Raw genomic sequence first — 20,285 nt, forward strand, 5'->3', positions numbered from 1 at the left:
TTGTCGCGTACCGCGCTGCGCTATGTGCCGGCGCTTTGGCCACGACGACAGCCAGTGTGTGCGGACGTATGCGAACATCGCAGGCCCGGCAAAGTCTGACGAGGTATTACAAGAGCACGTCATGGATGCTGCTGATGCCGAGGAAGCGGCTGGTGGGTCCGACGTTACGCAAGGCTCAAAGGCAAAAGTCCTCGCTACGCCTGAGGGGGCCAGCAGCACTGTCAAGCATAGAAAGGAAGATAAAGTGCAAAGAACAGAGGCGGACGCTGAAAAGTCTGCCAAGGACGCAGTGACTAAGGTCGCCACAAAGGACAGCAGCAAAGACAAAAAGAAGACAGAAGCGGAGAAGGCAACCCCTATGGACACCAGTGGCCCAAGCGGTACGGCGCCGAAGAGGTCCCTTGAGGAGAGCAATGACGGCGAACCAGGAAAAATCAAAGCGGTTCAAAGCGAGCCGCCTTTGAAGACAACCAACGTCCGGCGACCGACTTTGAAGCCGACGCCGAATGTGCCGCCCGATAGGAAACCATCGGCGTCAACGCTGACATAGCATGAGAATGTGCCTACAGACGCTTTCCGTTTTCCTTTTATTTTATTTTTTGTGGGGTTGGGGGGAGGGGGGTGTGCGGGGGAACGGTGGGGTAGCGGGTGACTGCAACAAGACGCAAGTTTCGCGATGGAAATTCGTAGATATGGCATCCAACAACGACAGTCCAGGGGATGATTTTCGCTGCGCTGTGCCGGTAAACGTGAGTGTGCAGCGAGTTATGTGCAGTGAATGTAGGCCATGACCGGTCTTTTCCGTCTTCGTAACATAATGAATTCCACCAATGTCGCGTTACGTGTTGGAAGTATAAATGTAAGGGGCCTTGGTTCTAAACGTAAACAGTACCAGCTAAGCAGGCTGTTCATGGAAACCGATCTTGACATTATCGCAGTGCAAGAAACTAAAATCGAAAGTGAAGAAGGAACGGAACGTATGGTAGCGACTTTTCGGCGGTATTATGTGTGTGTGTCACATTGTGTAGGGAGGTCTGGTGGGTGCGCCCTTTTTGTTCGCAGTTCTCTGGACGTAATTATTGAAAGCATGGTTTGTGATGTTAATGGACGACAAATAGTGTGTGACTTTGTTATTGGAGCAGTGAAGTGGCGAGCGATATGTGTGTACGCACCTAACAAGGAATATGAACGCAAGGTTTTCTTTCAGTGCCTTAAAAGCCAATTAAATTGTCAAACCAACATTTTATTGATGGGGGATTTCAACTGTGTGTGTTACGCTGAGGACAGAGTGCTAAGCCCGCCGGTTCACGACGCAAGCGCGCAATTTTTAGCCGAAATTGTTGGCGAAGTGAATCTGGTAGATGTGGGCCATGTCATGGGAAATGGTACGAATACAAGGTTCGCGTATTTTCAAGGAGTCAGCCACGCACGATTAGACCGAGTGTATATGTCTGCTGATTTGATTCCAATGTGTAGCAACTATGAGGTAAAATCTGTGTCATATAGTGACCACTGTTTAGTTATGTTTGCGTTGGGCCCTAGAAAACCAAAATTTAATTGGGCGTTGTGGAAATTAAACTCTAAACTATTAGATGATGATGTTTTTGTTCAGAAAATTAAAGATCATATTCAGAACCTATTAGAAAAGGACCATCAAAGTATTGCAGAAGCATGGGAATGTTTCAAGCAGGAAACGAAGTTAATGGCAATGGAAAGATCATGCACTTTACGACGGGAGGAACAAAGAAAAGAAAAAGAGTTGCAGTGTCAACTTAACTTCTACTTAACAATGGAAGGTGCTTGCCCAGGTAGCTTTACGAAGGGAATAAAAGAAGTAAAAGCTCAGTTAGAAAACGGCGATCAAGAGAAATATCGAGGTGCGGTTATACGTGCGCGCGCAGAAAGATTATGGTGCGGTGAAGTACTGACCAAAAGAGCTCTGTCTGACGAAAAAGGCTACGCTTCACGAAAGGAGATAAGTGCCATCACATATGGGAACGCAATTGTACATGAAAACCAACACATTGAGCGGGCCTTTTATGAATATTATAGCGAGTTGTTAGGCAGTAAACGCGAGCACTCGAAAGGTTTCGATAGTGAATTTTTAACGCTTCTTCCAAAGTTGGATGAGGACGCAAGGCTGAACCTTGAGCAGCCAGTTACTATCGCAGAAATAGAACAAGCAATAAATGAGTTAGCTGTAGGTAAAGCGCCAGGGCCTGACGGATTAGGCGCCGCTTTTTATAAGGCTTTTAAAAAGGAAATGGCAATAATTTTGCATCAGTTAATTAATGAGGCATATGAGAAACAAGTTCTACCACCTTCGTTTCGTGAGAGCCATGTGGTATTAATACCAAAGAGTCAAGACCCTCAAACTCTACTCTCGGTGCGGGCATATCGTCCCATTAGCCTTACAAATACAGACTACAAGATATTTACGAAAGTTCTCAGGAGGCGACTACAGTCGGTCATACAGAAGTTAGTTGGACCACACCAAACGTGTGGAATAAAAGGACGGTCCATTATGACAAACATTCATGTGGCACGGACGGTCCTTGAGTGTTGTGATGCCTGTTCAGAGAAGGTGGCAATATTACAGTTGGACCTGGAAAAGGCATTCGATGGGGTGGCGCATAAAATCCTTTTTCTTATACTTGAACATGTGAACGTTGGATGTATGTTACTAGAAGGTGTTAAAATGTGTTATGATTAAATAGTTTCTAAGATTATAATTAATAATACATTATCAGAAAATATACAAATCCAATCTTCTTTGAGACAAGGTTGCTGTTTGTCACCTTTGCTTTTTGCATTATATTTAGAGCCATTTTGTTTAAAGGTACTTTTGTGTAGTGAAATCGTAGGTTATCGGGTAGGCACGAGTGAAATAAAGATACTAGCGTACGCAGACGACGTAGCAGTGTTCTGCCGGGATAAAGAAAGCGTTAATAAAGCGGTTGATGTGGCCAAAAGCTTTTGTAAAATGTCAGGAAATGTCATTAATTAGGGAAAATCAGTAGGCATATCGCATGGGGTTTGGGAACATTTTCCCAGTGAAATGGAAAGTGTACAGTGGACGACTACCCCTATGAGGTACCTCGGTGTACCGCTACAGAATTTTCGGGACGCGAAAGATTACTGGAAAGAGCAATGCACAGAAGTGAAGGAAAAGACAAAACAATTTGGCGGGAGGGACCTTTCCATATTCGCGAGAGCAACCGTATGCAACCTATGTCGTATGCAACCTATGTCGCAACCGTATGTCGCCAAGATTTGGTTCGTGCTACAGGTCATATGCGCATCAAGAACGAGCATACAAAAACTGCACCGAGAATTTGCCATATTTATCAGGGGATCTGTGTGGGAACGTACCAGCCGCACCAATTTGTTCAAATCGGTTAAACGAGGCGGCCTGGGCCTAGCTCACTTGTTCTTGAAGCAAGTGGTTTCACGTTTTATGTTCTTGCGCGATCAACAAAATGTATTTTTATTACCTGTGTTTCAGGACCGTCTGAGTGACGCTTTACCAAATTATATTGTGTCAACACGACTAGCGAGAACAACTATCAAAGGCTTTCTGCGTGAAGTTGTATGGGCGTACCAATTCTTGTGCACGCGTTTTTCTTTAGAGTATTTAAGCAGTGTTAAGCGAAAGACGCTCTACAAAGATGTTGTCGACTTATTGCCGCGTACACCTATATATAGGACCAAGTATTGTATAGAAAATGGAGGAAATGTGTTAAAAAGGGAAAAGCGGATGCCAGTGCGCTCGTCAGCCAAGTCCTTTTTCTTTCAACTTCACAGCGAAACGCTACCGGTTAAGCCATGGCTCGAACAAAAAGGCTTGTTTGTAGCATGGTGAGTCAACTGTTTAATATGCAGAAAACCAGAAACAATAGAGCACATGTTTCTGGACTGCCCATACGCAGTATTCTTGTGGAAAATTTTGCAACAAACTTTAAAACAGGAGCTACCGGTGACGCCGTACGGAATCCGCTTTCTCCCTACATCAAATGATGATGGAGTCCCTCATGATATGTTCATGTTATTGTGTCTACACAGTCTATGGAAAACGCGAATGGCGATACGTCATGAGCATATTAATATTCAGTCTTCAAGGGAAAACTTTATTCAGAGCATGGTCCTCATGCGGGAAGTGTACAAGGCAAGAAACGAGAACAATGACTGGATTTCAGTATTAGATGAGCTGGCATCTATGAAGTGCTTTTAAATACCTCGCGTCAGCCTCAGAGTGGCCGACGCTTTTAAAATTTTTTCTCGCAGTGTTTTGTTCATATTTGTATGTATTGCAAACCGGCAATAAAGAAAAAAAAAGCCTCCGTGGCGCAATCGGTTAGCGCGTTCGGCTGTTCACCGAAAGGTTGGAGGTTCTATTCCTCCCGGTGGCGAAGCTTCCCTTTTTTTATTTATTCATACTGATATATTTTCTGTGGTGTGTGCATGCGGAATAACGTGCACCACGGCTGCCTCCATGGCGCAATCGGTTAGCGCGTTCGGCTGTTCATTCTGCTTCCCGCAGCCGAGCTGAGCGGTCAGCAGAATCATGGGCTCCAGTGGAGCAGCGACAGCGGCCACTTTTGGTCGCGGAAACAGGATCACCGACGACGATAATGATTATCCGTTTATTCTGCCTCAGCTGCCGAAAGGACGAGTGGCATTTAACACCGTGTTTTTACACGGTGACGTACGTGCCAGACCATACAAGGTCGAAGATTTTAGAGACGCCCTACTGCCGACGGGACTGATGCCGGACGTGGTATGCATAGGGGCGTACCAGATCAACCACGTCTAGGCGGTGACCCTGACTGATGCCACTGCGACGAAACGCCTTATGGCCCTCAAAGAACTGCAAGTGAAGGGACGACGGTGCGTCATCGTGGACCCACAGGACCAGCAGGTGAAGCTTCGGCTTCACTGGTTGCTGTACGGCGTTGCCGACGAGGACGTCCGGACTGCTTTCGCGGCTTTCGGCAAGGTGGTGGTGAGCCGGGAACGGCGGCGCGCCTGTGGCATGGGCGACAAGACTTCGACCACCAGGACTGTGCTCCTCAAGCTGAAAAGCGGCGTCAAGGTGGAGGACCTTCCTCATCAGGTTCGCGTCGGTGGAGAGTTGGCCTTGGTGGTCGTGCCCGGTCGACCCATGCAGTGTCTGCGCTGCCAAGGCACGGGGCACGTCCGCCGAGAGCGCAAAGTCCCGCGCTGTTCCAGGTGCAGACGTTTCGGCCACGTTGACGCTGACTGCGTCAAATCCTACGCCGCCGTGACAGGACCAGCAGCGAGTGACGTTGCGGCTGAGCACGTCATGGACTAGGTCGAAATGGAGGACGCCGCCAAGGGAACGGGAGACGTGGTTTCGACAGGGACACTCAGCGGGTCATCGACTGCCGGCGCAGAAGGCTCAGTAGCTGAGACTGCCGATAAGGCGGGCAAGCCGGTACAGGACCTCCATGCAGTGAGCCGTCCTACGGGGGGTGTTAAAGAAGAGGCGCCCGACAACGACACGACGGCATTGCTGCAGCACAAGGATGTCAACGACGGTGAGCGGACTGGGACTCTCGGTGCCCCAGTCAAGCGCCCCCCCGACGAGACCAAAGTAAGGGACGGCGGTGCGACGACCACAAGCGAGGGGCCGCCGCCCAAGGCGCCTCAAGGAAGGCGGACGGGCTACAAGCCAAAGCCGAATCTACCACCTGAAAGGAAACCTGCAGGCAAAACGCCATCGCCTAACGACACCAACAAGCCGGGAGGTCCCGGAGGCGGCTAGCCGAGGGCTAGTCGTGAACGGTAAGCACCATGCTCCGGGCCTGCTTTTCCCGCTAGTTGAAAATGGCTGAAATACCGTCACTTATTATTGCCACATTGAACGTGCGAGGGTTGGCGGCTAGTCGTAGGCAAAGCCAGGTCCTACGGTTGGCCACTGACCACAACATAGACGTACTAGCTGTCCAAGAGACTAAGGTTGACGGAGAGGAGCAGACCGGGAGCATGGTGCGACGATTCACGCACAGATATTTTGCAGTGGTTAGCCATGCGATAGGCACGTCCGGGGGGTGCATTCTGTTCGTTAAGAAGCTGCCTGGACTGCAGATTCAAAGTGTACTTTCCTGCGAATCTGGAAGGATTGTTTTTTGTGATGTTTTGATATGTGAGGTTGAATTCCGTGTCATATGTGTGTATGCTCCGAATTCAGTGGAGGAGCGTGTCTTGTTTTTTTCGAACCTTTCTAAGTATGTCCGTTGTGAGAAGCGCGTTATGTTGTTAGGGGACTTTAATTGTGTGTTGAATGCCAGAGATAGAGTGAATAATGCCGGTGTGCGAGACAAAAGCTGTAGCGTATTATCAAAACTAATAGCGGGAAATGAACTTGACGATGTTTACGAGTGCCTGGAAGCGGGGCGGGAAATGACTTTTACTCGTTTTCAGGGCAGTAGTCACGCACGACTGGATCGAATGTACATGTCGTTGGACACGATTCCAATATGCAATAGTTATTGTGTAGTGCCCGTGTCGTTTTCGGACCACTGCCTTGTAAAATGTCACATAGGTGTAGTGAAAACGAAACATGCTTTTAATTGGGATCTGTGGAAAATGAATGCCTTGTTACTAAATGATCAGGGGTATGTAAAAGCAGTAAGGGATGCGTTTATTGAAATATTCGATGATGCAACGGAAACAATAACAGAGAAGTGGGAATGTTTTAAACAGAAGGTTAAAATTAAAGCCATAGAAAGATCGAGTTGCATAAAATTCGAGAGGGAAGAAAAGGGCTTAAGAAGACTGCTTGAGCAGCTGATAACGCTTGAATGTAGAGAGCCTGGTACGTACAAAGACGACGTGCGAAACATCAAGGAAAAACTTGAACAGTTCGACAAAGAGCGTTATCAAGGCGCCATCGTGCGTGCGCGAGCAGATGCACTAGCGGCAGGGGAGACGCCCACTAAAAGGGCGCTGGGTCTCGAGAAGGCGCACGGACGGCGAAACCACATAGATGAAATTCTAATGAACGGGACTGTCGTTGAAGACAATGAGAGCATTGGGCGCGCCTTTTTCGAGTATTACCAGTCGCTCTTTGCATATCAGGAAGCGAATGTTGATAGTTTTAAAGCGCATTTTCTTACTCGCATGCCGCGAATAAGTGATGATTTCAAAGAAGGATTAGAAGCCAAAATAACTGAGGAGGAAGTCGAAAAGGCAATCGACGATTTGAACCCGGGAAAGTCGCCTGGACCTGATGGTCTCTGCGCTGGGTGGTATAAGGCATTTAAGAGAGAATTGGCTCCATTGTTGGCAGATGTATTCAATGGCGCGTATCAGCAGAAATGTTTGCCCCCTTCCTTTGGAAAAGCGCACACCATACTAATACCCAAGGGTGATGAAATAGATAAACTAAAATTAGTGTCATTCTATAGGCCAATATCCCTAACAAATGTTGATTACAAGATATTTATGAAAGTTTTAGCTACCAGACTCCAAGGCGTCATAAAAGAAATAGACGGAGACTACCAAACCTGTGGCATCAGAGGGCGAACTATTTTTTCTAACATTCATAAGATGCGATGTGTTCTCGAGTGCTGTGACGTCACCGGAGGTGGCGTTGCAGTTCTTCAGCTCGATCTCGAGAAAGCTTTCGATTGTGTCGCGCATGTTATTTTGTTTGCCATCTTGGATCACGTTAATGTCGGTTCCATCATCACTGAGGCCGTGGCCTTGGCGTACAAGAATTGCACAACCAGATTAATTGTAAACAAGTCACTGGGGGCCCCCATTAACATTATGCGTTCAGTGCGCCAAGGCTGTCCCCTCAGCCCACTTCTATTTGCTATTTATATAGAGGCGATGTGTGTGGCAATTAATCAAAATGACAAAATACGTGGTTTTAGATTAGCAGCGACAGAAGTCAAACTACTAGCGTATGCAGATGACATCGCAGTGTGTTGCACAGATAAACCAAGTGTAACCGAAGCAATATCTATAGTCAAACACTTCTGTGAAGTCACGGGTAGCAGAATAAATTGGGGCAAATCCCTCGGGCTGTGGCATGGGGATTGGCTGTCCGCACCAGACTATTTTGCGAATGTGACCTGGGTGAAAACTCCCAAGACGTATCTCGGAATTCCCTTAGACAGTTACAATAGCAGTGACGAATATTGGAGGAACCAAACAAGTGAAATTAAAGAAAAAGTAGACAAATGGAAAGCTACTAACCTGTCTGTTTTTGCAAGAGCGACAGTTTGTAACATCTTTTTAGTCGCCAAGTTATACTACGTTATACAAGCGTTATATTGTTCTAGAGTAAATGTGCAAAAGCTGCACAGAGTGTTTGCGGTGTTCATCTGGGGTTCAACCTGGGAAAGGTGCAGTCGAACAAATCTGTTCAGAAGAGTGAAGGACGGGGGTGTGGGTTTGGCGCATCTTTTTGTTCTACAACTAGTAAACCGATTTATGTTTTTCCGCGATGTGCGCGATCCTTTTCTGCGCACCGTATGTCAACTCAGATTGACCGACGCATTGCCGGCACATGTTGTCAGTACGGCTGGCATGACCGGAAGACTTCGTGGCTATTTTAAGGAAGTGGTAGACAGTGTGCGTTTTCTTACGGTTCGTTTTTCAAGTGATTACCTGTGCCAAGTGAAAAGGAAAACGCTGTATAAAGATGTGTGTGACATTATTTTCCCAGTGCCGTTATATAGAGCCATGTACAGTGGAGGGCCAGGACAGGACGTCCTTAAACGGGTTAAACGCATGCAGGTGCCACCAGGGGTAAAATCCTTCTTTTTTAGGCTCCACACTGGAACCCTGTCCGTGAAGACGTTTATGAAAGAACGAGGCTGTCTCGTACCGTGGGGTTCTCACTGCTTGATCTGCATGAAGCCCGAAACCATAGATCATGTGTTCTTGCACTGTTGGGCTGCTGTGTTCTTCTGGGACGTCTTGAAGCGAACCCTGAGGAAAGAATTACCTGTAAACCCCCAAGGGATCAGGTATCTGCCTATTAAGGATGAAGACGGGGTCCCATATGACTTCATTATGTTGAATGCTCTCCACGGTATATGGCGGGCTCGAATGGCTGGGTACCACTGCGATCCCGACGCGCGGCCGGTTCATATATATTTCAGAGAATGTATGTCGCGGTTTGTTGATGTACAGAAAATGCAAGAATGTGCACCGGATTGGCTGTCGAGGCCAGAAGCTCTCACAGTCATGAAGGAATTTTTTATTTTTTTTTATTTTTATTTCACAATAACCCTAAAGGCCCTCTAGGGAGGGTATTACATAGGGTAAATGGTACATAGGAGAGGTGAACAGTGCGTAATGTAAATACAATGGAAAAACAAAACTGGGAAAAGATTAATTACAGTGCATCAACGTACAAACACAAAAAAATAATGATAGTTATCAGTACAGGAACTCTAAATGGTTTGTACAAAATGTGACACTGTCGTGGAAGCTTGGTTAACGGCGCATTAACAAACAAAAAAATAAAAAATAAATATGTTTACAAATCAGAGAGTCAGACGTGATATATTAGGTATTCATGGTACTGCGTAGAGCGTCTGTAAATTTTAAGGCATTTGTTTCGGTGACAATGTGCGATGGCAGATTATTCCATTCTTTCGAGGTGCGAGGTATGAATGACTGACCAAATGCGAGGGAATGACACATTATGCATTTAACTTTGCAAGAATGATCCCGACGCGGAAAAATGACTGAGGGTTTACGCATGAACTCGTTATGAAGGGATACGTGATAGTAGAGCTTATGGAATAGTGTTGAACGAGATATTTTACGGCGAAGTGACAAGGCTTCAAGTTCGGCGCGATTTTTTAATGCTGTTATACTTGTTTCTCGTGAATAATCTGAAAAGATGAAGCGTACAGCACGGTTCTGCAGGGCTTCTAAGTCAGTTATTAGGTATGTTTGATGGGGATCCCATATGGCTGACGCGTACTCTATTTTAGGGCGTATTAGTGTTGTGTATGCCAATTTGCGTAAGTGTACGGGAGCTTGTTTGAGGTTATGTTTAAGGAAACCAAGCGAACGGTTTGCAGAAGCGAGGATATGGTTAATGTGATTATTCCACGTCAAGTTAGGGGTTAAGTGTACGCCAAGATATTTGTAGCTGGAAACTTGTTCAACAAGGCTGTTGTTTAAGATGTAAGATGTTGATGTTCGGGGCGCCTGATTAGTAAAAGACATGAATTTAGTTTTAGTAAGATTTAGAGGCATTAGCCAAGTTGAACACCATACGTTTATTGCGTTTAGGTCAGATTGAAGAATGTCGTGATCATAGTTAGAGTGAATATTACGATATATGACGCAATCATCAGCAAATAGTTTGATATTGGATTTGATGCCGTCTGGTAGATCATTAATATAAATTAGAAAAAGTAGGGGCCCAAGCACACTTCCCTGTGGTACACCAGATGTTACGGGGACTAGAGATGAGTTGTGATTGTTAACCGATGTAAATTGCATTCTGTTAGAAAGAAAGTCTTTTATCCAGGTTACAACAGTAGAGTTAATGTTCAGCTGTGTAAGTTTGTGAATAAGTCGACGATGAGGGACACGGTCGAATGCTTTTGAATAATCTAGGAATACGGCATCTACTTGAATTCCGGTGTCTATTGATGAATGTATGTGGTGAATAAAACCAGCGAGCTGAGTGTCACATGAATAGCCTCTGCGAAAACCGTGCTGTTGCTTATATATGAGGTTATGTTCTTCAAGATAGTTAATGACCTGGGAATGTATGATATGTTCGATTAATTTACAAATGTCACTTGTTAAAGAAATTGGTCGATAGTTAAGCGGTGAAGAACGATCCCCAGACTTGAAAAATGGCACTACCTTAGCCACCTTCCATTTGTGAGGGATAACGCCTGTTGATAGTGATTGTGAAAATAAGGCGGACAGTACTGGAAAGATGCTTGGGGCAATATTTTTTTAGAATTGTCTTATTTAATTGTCTTATTAATTTTAATGTGACAACGCCGGTCCTATACGGACGGATGGCATTATTGTAATTTTTTTTCGCCTTTTTGGATTGCTAAGATGCGTGTAATATTTGTATTTTGCGCTTCAAATACCGGCATTAAATAAAAAAAAAGCGCGTTCGGCTGTTAACCGAAAGGTTGGAGGTTCGATTCCTCCCGGTGGCGAAGGTTCCTTTCTTTATTTATTGATACTGATGTATTTTCTGTGGTGTGTGCATGCGGAGGAACGTGCTCCACGGCCGCCTCCGTGGCGCAATTGGATTCCACTTCCGGCCACCACAGCGGACGGTTACGGAATGTTGTGCTCCGTAGGGGCGGTTCATGCGGCCCAGCCGGGCCGCGGTATCAGGCTTACGGAAACGTCTTCACAGGATTACCAGCTTGTTTTGCCGCATCTGCCATCAGGTATGACCGTGTGTAATACCGTGTTTTTGCACGGTGATTTGAAGGCCAGGCCCTACCGAGTCGAACATTTTCGTGATGCGCTTGACGTTCATAAGCTGTTGCCGGAGGTGGTGGCCCTCGGGGCCTACCAGATGAACCATGTCGGGGCTATAACATTCAAGGACGAAGTCGGAAAAAAGAAGCTGCTGTCAGCGAAGGCCTTTAGTGTCAAAGAACACCGTTGCGTCGCCATTGACCCTTGCAACCAGGATATTAGAATGAAGCTGTTCTGGCTGCTTCACACGACTCCCGACGAGGACGTCAGAGCAGCCTTGGCGCCGTTCGGAACGGTGACCGAAATTTCCAGGGAGCGGTGGCGAGTACCAGGGTGCGGCGACAAAGGTTCTCACACGCGTCTGGTATCGTTACGGCTGAAGGCTGGTATGACCATGGAAGACATCCCGCATCAGCTACGAGTATCAGAGGACCATGCGCTCGTGATCGTTCCAGGCAGAGCTCCGCTCTGCCTCCGATGCCGCGGCACCGGCCATATACGGCGCGAGTGCCGTGTGCCACGCTGTGGACTCTGTCGTCGTTTCGGCCACGACGAGACCCAGTGCGTGAGAAGCTACGCTAACGTGACCGGGTCTGGCTGGAGCGACGCGTTAGACGAGCACTTGATGGATCAAGCGGACGCGGAAGAGACTGCTGGAGCGGGCGGAGACCCACGAGGCACGGAAGAGAAGCCAGTGGTCATGGCAAGCGTCAAGTGCCAACCCAGAAAGGGCAGTAGCGAGGCAGTGGCCAAGAACGAAGTGCAAGGTGAACCGTCTGCAGAAAATTCTACGGTGCGTGAAAGTGGGGGCGACGCGGAGGCTGCCGAGGGCGTTCTGCGACAGGGCAACTCTGGCGCTGCCTTCATCGAAGAATCCGGCGAGCAAATGGACCACGCCAGCGCCGTTTCAAAGAGACCTCGCGAAATACCCGATCAAGATGGCAGGCTTGAGCAAGACGACGGTATCAGCAGCGATGGGCCACCCACGAAGGCTTCCTCTTTCCGGCGGTCTACACTCAAGCCCAAGCCGAACGTTCCGCTCGAGAGGAGGCCGACGCGAGAACATCCACCTGAGGGGCGTCAGACGCCGACCAATCCGCCAGGTGGTCGGCAGACGCCGACCGTCCCACCAGACGGGCGACAGACGCCGGCTGTCCCACCAGATAAGCGGACAACGCCGACAGTTCCCCCGCGGTAGCGGGGTGCTGTTTGGTAGAAGGCTCAGTAAGGACTAGGTGCTGCGGAACCTTTAAGTGAATGATGAGTAGCGCATTTGGTAACGTCATGCCTTCGCCGTATGAGACGGAGCTTATGATGGTGCAGGGTTTTGTTTTTGTAAGTTTGGCGGTCTTTGATTTCCGAAATGTATTGTAGTTTGCGCTTGCTCTTCTCTTTCAATGGCAAATAATCATGGAATAGCAATACGTATTGGCACGCTTAACGTACGAGGGTTAACGGCTAGACGGCGACAAGCACAATTAAGTCGCCTGATGCTGGAAAACGACATAGATATTCTAGCTGTTCAAGAAACTAAAATTGAAAGCGAAGAGCAAACGGACAAAATGGTTCAGGTTTTTCAATCGCGTTACAACACTTGTGTTTGTCATGGAGTAGGTAAGGCCGGTGGCTGTCTTTTATTTTTGCGTAATTCAATAGGTATTGTTGAGCAGAGTGTAATGTCGGCCCAAGATGGGCGATTGGTCCTATGTGATTTCTCTTTCAATAATGTTGATTGGCGAATTGTCTGTGTGTACGCTCCAAACAAAATTAGTGATAGGAAAATTCTTTTTAACTTTGTTGAGTCACACCTGACGTGTGAAAGAAATGTTGTTCTTCTTGGTGACTTCAATTGTGTTTGCATGTCCGAAGATAGGGTGCCCAGTAAAATAATACGGGATACAAGTGCGCATCAACTCTGCGCAATCGTGGCAGACTATGATTTAGTAGACGTTGGAAGCATATTAAGCGGTAACAGTGTTGTTTTTACTCATTTCCAAGGGCAGAGTCACGCTCGACTAGATCGTTTGTACGTATCAGCAAACCTTGCGCGAACGGTCACTAGCTACGCAGTAAAGCACGTGAGCTTCAGTGATCACAGCCTAGTAACGTGTACATTAGGCACGAAACATAGAGGGTCTCACTTTAACTGGGAACTGTGGAAAATGAACGAAACGATCTTAAGTGATGAATGGTTTGTCAAAACGGTAAAAGGAAAAATTGACGTAATGCAAATAGATGCTACAACAAATTGGGCTGAGCTGTGGGAGCAGTTTAAAATTGAAGTGGAAATGAGTGCGATCGAGAGGGCTTGTGTGATGCGTCATGAAGCTAAACAAAGAGAGAAAGAACTGCAAAGCATGCTCGATTATTTTCTAAACGCGGAGTGCACAATACCGGGATTGTTTTCGAAACAGATTAGAGAAATTAAACGCGAACTTGAAAGGGTGGACGCTCAAATTTACCAAGGAGCCGCGATAAGAGCACGATCCGAGAGGCTGTGGCTGGGAGAGGCGCCAACTAAGCGCGCGCTCAGTGACGAAAAGGGTTACGCATCCAAAAACATAATGAAAGAAATTTGTTTTAACAACACAATGTCAAAAGACCCAGAAGTAATTGCAAAAGCTTTCGTTGAACACTACCGAGCGTTGCTCGGTAGGCAGGTGCCCGTAACAGAAGAGTTTGTAAACACCTTTCTAACACTTCTGCCAAAATTACAAGATGAAATAAAAGAGGGACTCGAGAGACCGATCTCTGCGAAAGAAATTACAGAAGCCATAGAAGACTTGGGTAAAGGAAAGGCGCCTGGACCAGACGGCCTAGGAGCAGCTTTCTATAAATCTTTCAAGGCAGAAATAAGCGAGATACTGCACAGTGTAATATCAGAAGCTCATGAAACTAAGCACTTGCCGCCATCATTCAGAAAGTCATGTTGTGCTTATACCGAAAACCACCGATACGGTAAAGCTGAAATCTGTCGCTGGATACAGGCCCATAAGTCTTACGAATTCGGATTATAAAATCTACATGAAGGTGCTCGGAAAAAGGATGCAGTCAGTTATTAAATCCATAGTAGGCCCACACCAAACATGTGGTATCAGGAATAGAACAATATTGTCGAATATTCACATCGCTAGGAGTATATTGGAATGCTGTGATGCGAACCTCGAATGTGTAGCAATGGTTCAGTTAGACCTAGAAAAAGCTTTTGACAGGGTTGCTCACAGCATACTTCTTGCCCTGCTAAAACACATTAATGTAGGCGAAGTGACTCAGGACGGAGTAGCCATGGCTTATGAGAACTGTTCCGCTCACCTTATAATCAATAAAAGACTCAGCGAAAATATACCAGTATTATCCAGTGTGCGCCAGGGGTGCCCTTTGTCGCCCTTACTTTTTGCGATTTTTCTTGAACCTTTCTGTTTGAAGGTACGAGAAAACGAAAACATTCGCGGCTACCGTCTTTTAACTCAGAAGGTAAAAATACTAGCTTACGCAGATGACATCGCACTTTTTTGCATTGACCAAGAGAGCATTCGGGAGGCAGTCAAGGATGCAAGAAAGTTTTGCAGTCTAACGGGGAGTGCCATAAGCTGGCCAAAAAGCTTAGGCTTCTGGCACGGTGAATGGGACAGCCGGCCTGCAGTGTTAGAAACAGTACCGTTCACAGATACGCCAACCGGTTATCTTGGTGTTCCTTTGGAATACTATCGCGATACCACGACGCAATGGACTGAACAAACTGAGCGGGCTAAAGCACAAACAACGAAGTGGGGAGGCAAGAATCTGTCAATATTCACGAGAGCCACTGTCTGCAATTTATTTCTTGTCGCTAAAGTGTTTTATATGTTGCAAGTTTTATGTATATCCCGAGTGTGTGTACAAAAGTTGCACAGGGTTTTTGCTATGTTCGTGTGGGGATCAGGATGGGAGCGCACGAGTCGTCTGAATCTGTTTCACGCTGTGCAGAAAGGAGGGTTGGGTTTGTCGCATTTATTTTCGAAACAAGTAGTGTCGCGTTTCATGTTCTTGCGCGACGAAAGCGATTGTTTTTTTGCGGTGCGTTATCCAGACGCGATTAGGTGACGCACTGCCAGAATATGTTGTGACGTCGTATGGCATACGTCAAGTGGTTGTCCGAGGTTTTTTGTTTGAAGTGATAAGCTCTTTCCATTTTCTAAAAGTACACTTTTCTTTGGAATACCTGAACACAGTCGCAAGAAAGCGATTATACCGAGATTTAGTTAATATCATGTGTCCAGTACCAATATACCGTGCAGTATATGCACTGGGGCGCGAGCAGAATGTCTTAAAAAGAGTCAAGAAAATGCCTGTAAGAGCAACAACAAAAACATTTTTTTTTCATGCTACACACTGGCACGCTTCCTGTCAAGCCATGGCTGCAGGAGAAGGGGATCTTTGTACCCTGGAGTGTGAATTGCCAGATATGTCAGAAACCGGAGACAATGGAGCATATTTTTCTGGAGTGCAGGGACTCAGTCTTCCTTTGGGACATTCTGCAAAGGACACTAAAAAAAGAATTTCCTTTAACACCTTTTGGAATCCGTTTTTTACCGTTTGAAGAGACAGAAGGCGTGCCATGTGATATGGTGATGTTACTCTGCATGCACAGCGTGTGGAAAACACGAATGGCGGTGCGTAATGAGGATGTTGACGCAAAACCGGCCAAAGAATATCTTGCTGAAAATGTATTGTACATTCGCGAAGCGTTTAAAGCGCTTAGCGAACCACCTGAGTGGTTAACAGCATTTGAACAGCTTGCAAACATTCAGCCTTTTTAAACCAAAATTAAACGACAAGGTACACCCGCACATTGAACTGTCTTTTTTGTTTTGTAATCGCAGCGGAGAATAGCTGTGAATCGTGTATTTGTTATAAAACAGGCAATAAAGAAAAAAAAAACGGCCGCCTCCGTGGCGCAATCGGTTAGCGCGTTCGGCTGTTAACCGAAAGGTTGGAGGTTGGATTCCTCCCGGTGGCGAAGCTTCCCTTTTTTTGTTTATTTATACTGATATATTTTCTGTGGTGTGTGCATGCGGAGGAACGTGCACCATGGCCGCCGCCGTGGCGCAATTGGTTAGCGCGTTCGGCTGTTAACCGAAAGGTTGGAGGTTCGATTCCTCCTGGTGGCGGAGCTCCCGTTTTTTTATTTATTCATACTGATATATTTTCTGTAGTGTGTGCATGCGGAGGAACGTGCACCACGGCCCCCTCCGTGGTGCAATCGGTTAGCGCGTTCGACTGTTATCCGTAAGGTTGGAGGTTCGATTCCTCCCGGTGGCGAAGCTTCCCAGTTTTAGAGCGCAGCTCTTTGGCGTCCGTTCCTGGGTTTCGCGTCGTCGTCGGCATTGTCGTCGGCCTCGTAACCAGCTCCGCCCCCCTTTCATCCCCCCAGCGCTAGCAGCGACCGACTGATGCCGCTGACGCCGCTAGAGAGTCAAGATAACGTGACTGCATAGAACACCGTCGCCGCCATGCAGAAAGAGGAGGAAAGGGTACCCCCCCCCCCCTGTTCTTGTGTGGCGGATAGCGTGCTCTTCAGTTGCCGACGCGCCGGTTATTTCACGTAGGCCCCGGCACGTCGACGAATACGTGACCACCTTCCCACGGCTAGACCTGGTTCTTAGCGCTGCGGAAGCGAGGGTATCATATTGTTTGTGTCGGCATCGGCGGCGTTGTCCCTGAAACCAACTCCGCAGCTGGGGTTGACTCACTATCGGCGTCAGCGGCATCAGTCAGTCGCTGCTATCTCTTCCCTCCTCCCTTTATCGTGTTGTCCGCTTGCTGCGCGCGCTTCTGCCCCCATCGTTTGCCGCTGGGTGTACACGCCGCCCCCCTCCCCCCTCTTCCTGCGAGTCTCCGGTTGTCAAAGCGCCGGCTCGAACTTAATTCCTTTCTTCGCTCCTCCTCCAATGCAACCCCTGTGCTGTGGCAATCAGAGAGCCAGATCGGTGGCGGCGGATCTGTATATGTGCACCGCCCGAGCCGAAATTGCCGCTGCCGTTCGCCCTGTGCGGTGGCAATCAGAGAGCCCGATCGGTGGCGGCGGATCTGTATATGTGCACCGCCCGAGCCGAAATTGCCGCTGCCGTTCGCCACTGCGAAATTATCTGCCAGTTCTTTCTGAGCCATGAGCGAGACGACCGATGGAAGTCCTCCGTCTGCTGCTGCTGCTGCTGCTGCTAAACGAGCTGCCAGAGCAGAGGCCCAGCGCCGTCGCCGTCAGAATCCAGAGGTGCGTGCCGCGGAAGCAGAAGCTTACCGTCGCCGCCGTCGAGATGATCCAGGAGTACGGGAAATATAAAAAAAAAAATTCTGTGATAGCGCATACATGTGTTGCTCGATTTCTTTGCCTCAATCTATCGAAAAGGTGAAACAGCTTATTTGCTGCGCTCAAATTTCGCATTAGGAAGTAACGTAATCGTCGGTAATTTTTTTTTATTTATTCATACTGATATATTTTCTGTGGTGTGTGCATGCGGAGGAACGTGCACCACGGCCGCCTCCGTGGCATTCTGCATCCGGCAGCCGAGCTGTTCGGATCGTAGGGTCATGGCCTCTTCCGGGGCAGCGACAGCGACCACTTTTGGTCGCGGAAACAGGATCACCGACGACGATAAGGATTATCCGTTTATTTTGCCTCAGCTGCCGAAAGGACGAGTTGCCTTTAACACCGTGTTTTTACACGGTGATGTACGCGCCAGACCTTACAAGGTCGAAGATTTTAGAGACGCCCTTCTGCCGACGGGACTGCTGCCGGACGTGGTATGCATAGGGGCGTACCAGATAAACCACGTCTGGGCGGTTACCCTGTCTGACGCCACTGCGACGAAGCGCCTCATGGCCCTTAAAGAACTGCAAGTGAAGGGAAGACGGTGTGTCATCGTGGACCCGCAAGACCAGCAGGTGAAGCTTAGGCTTCACTGGCTGCTCTATGGCGTTGCAGACGAGGACATACGGACGGCGTTCATGGCTTTCGGCAAGGTGGAGGAGGTAAGCCGGGAAAGGTGGCGCGTCCATGGCCTGGGCGACAAGACGTCGACAACCAGGACTGTGCTTCTGAAGCTGAAAAGCGGCGTGAAAATGGAAGACCTTCCTCATCAGGTCGGCGTCGGCGGAGAACTGGCATTGGTGGTCGTCCCTGGTCGACCCATGCAGTGGCTGCGCTGCCAAGGCACGGGGCACGTCCGCCGGGAATGTAAAGTTCCGCGCTGTTCTCGCTGCAGACGGTTCGGTCATGTTGACGCCGACTGCGTCAAATCCTACGCCGCCGTGACAAGCCCAGCAGTGAACGACGTGGCCGCAGAGCACGTCATGGACGTGGTCGAGACGGAGGACGCCGCTACAGGCATCGGAGACCTGGTACCGACAGCGGCAGTCGGCGAGACGTGGACCGTCGGCGCAGAAGGCACGGTTGCTCAAGGTACTGAGAAGCGGAGTGGGAAGGCGCAGGGCGCGACTGCTGTGGGCCCCGCGACGGGAACCATTAGTGAAGACCCGCCCAACAACGGTATGACGGCAATGCAGCAGGACGATGCTGTGAAAGACGGCGACCGGACTGAGACTCTTGGCGGCCCGGTCAAACGCCCCCACGACCAGACCAAGGACCAAGGCGAGGGTGCGACCAGCACCACCGAGGGACCACCGACAAAGACGCCCCAGGGGAGGCGGGTGGGCTTCAAACCAAAGCCGAATGTGCCGCCTGAAAGAAAGCCTGTGATCAAAGTGTCGACGACAAACAATGCCGGGAAGCCGGATGGCCCCGGAGGCGGCTAGCCAAGGGCTGGTCGTGAAGGGTAAGCACCATGCTCCGGGCCTACTTTTCTCGCTAGATGAAGATGGATGAAATACCGTCACTTAGTATTGCCACACTAAATGTGCGAGGGTTGGCGGCTAGTCGTAGGCAATGTCAGGTCCTACGGTTGGTAACGGACCATGACATAGACGTACTAGCCGTCCAGGAAACCAAGGTTGACGGAGAGGAGGAGACCGGGAGCATGGTGCGACGATTCACGAATAGGTACTTTGTGGTGGTGAGTCATGCGGTAGGCACCTCCGGGGGGTGCATTCTTTTTGTGAAGAAGCTGCCGGGTTTACATATTCAAAGTGTGTGGTCCTGTCTGGATGGAAGGATTGTTTTATGTGACTTTACGATCTCTGACTTTGAGTTTCGCGTCATATGCGTTTATGCGCCGAATTCTGTAGACGAGCGTGTCCTCTTTTTTTCGAACCTCTCACAATATGTTTGCTGTAATAAGCGCGTTGTGTTATTAGGGGACTTCAATTGTGTGTTGAGTGCTAGAGACCGAGCCAACAATGCCGGCGTGCGTGATAGAAGTAGTGACGTTTTGTCAAAATTAATTAATGAAAATGAACTTGATGATGTTTTTCAATGTCTGGAAGGGGAGCGTCAAGTGACATTTACGCGTTTTCAAGGCAGTAGTCATGCGCGACTGGATCGCATGTACATTTCGTTGGACACGATTCCAAGATGCCACGGTTATTGCGTTGTACCCGTGTCATTTTCGGATCACTGCCTGGTAAAATGTAACATAGGTATAAGGAAAAGGGAACATGCATTTAATTGGCATCTATGGAAACTCAATGACTTGTTATTAAATGATGCATCTTTTGTAAAGGCAGTGCGGGATGCGGTTAATGAAATACGCGAAGATGCGGCTGATACAATAGCAGAAAAGTGGGAATGTGTTAAACAAAAAGTTAAAATGAAAGCCTTAGAAAGGTCAAGCTGCTTCAAATTTGAGAGGGAATATAAAGAAAAGGGTTTGCGAACACTACTTCAGCAGCTGATA

General features: G+C 48.1%; 3 non-coding genes across 3 annotated transcripts; all 3 read left to right on the top strand.

The window, feature by feature from the left end:
- The first annotated feature begins 4,335 nt into the window (after window positions 1-4,335).
- Window positions 4,336-4,409, top strand: TRNAN-GUU (transfer RNA asparagine (anticodon GUU)). The gene has a single exon. It is a non-coding gene; the product is annotated as a tRNA-Asn (tRNA).
- An 11,970-nt stretch (window positions 4,410-16,379) lies between these two features.
- TRNAN-GUU (transfer RNA asparagine (anticodon GUU)) lies at window positions 16,380-16,453 on the top strand. Its single transcript has one exon. It is a non-coding gene; the product is annotated as a tRNA-Asn (tRNA).
- A 77-nt stretch (window positions 16,454-16,530) lies between these two features.
- TRNAN-GUU (transfer RNA asparagine (anticodon GUU)) lies at window positions 16,531-16,604 on the top strand. Its single transcript has one exon. It is a non-coding gene; the product is annotated as a tRNA-Asn (tRNA).
- The last annotated feature ends 3,681 nt before the right edge of the window (window positions 16,605-20,285 follow it).

Source organism: Dermacentor variabilis, chromosome 1 (assembly GCF_050947875.1).
Source record: "Dermacentor variabilis isolate Ectoservices chromosome 1, ASM5094787v1, whole genome shotgun sequence".
In the NCBI taxonomy this organism is placed as follows: Eukaryota; Metazoa; Arthropoda; class Arachnida; order Ixodida; family Ixodidae; genus Dermacentor; species Dermacentor variabilis.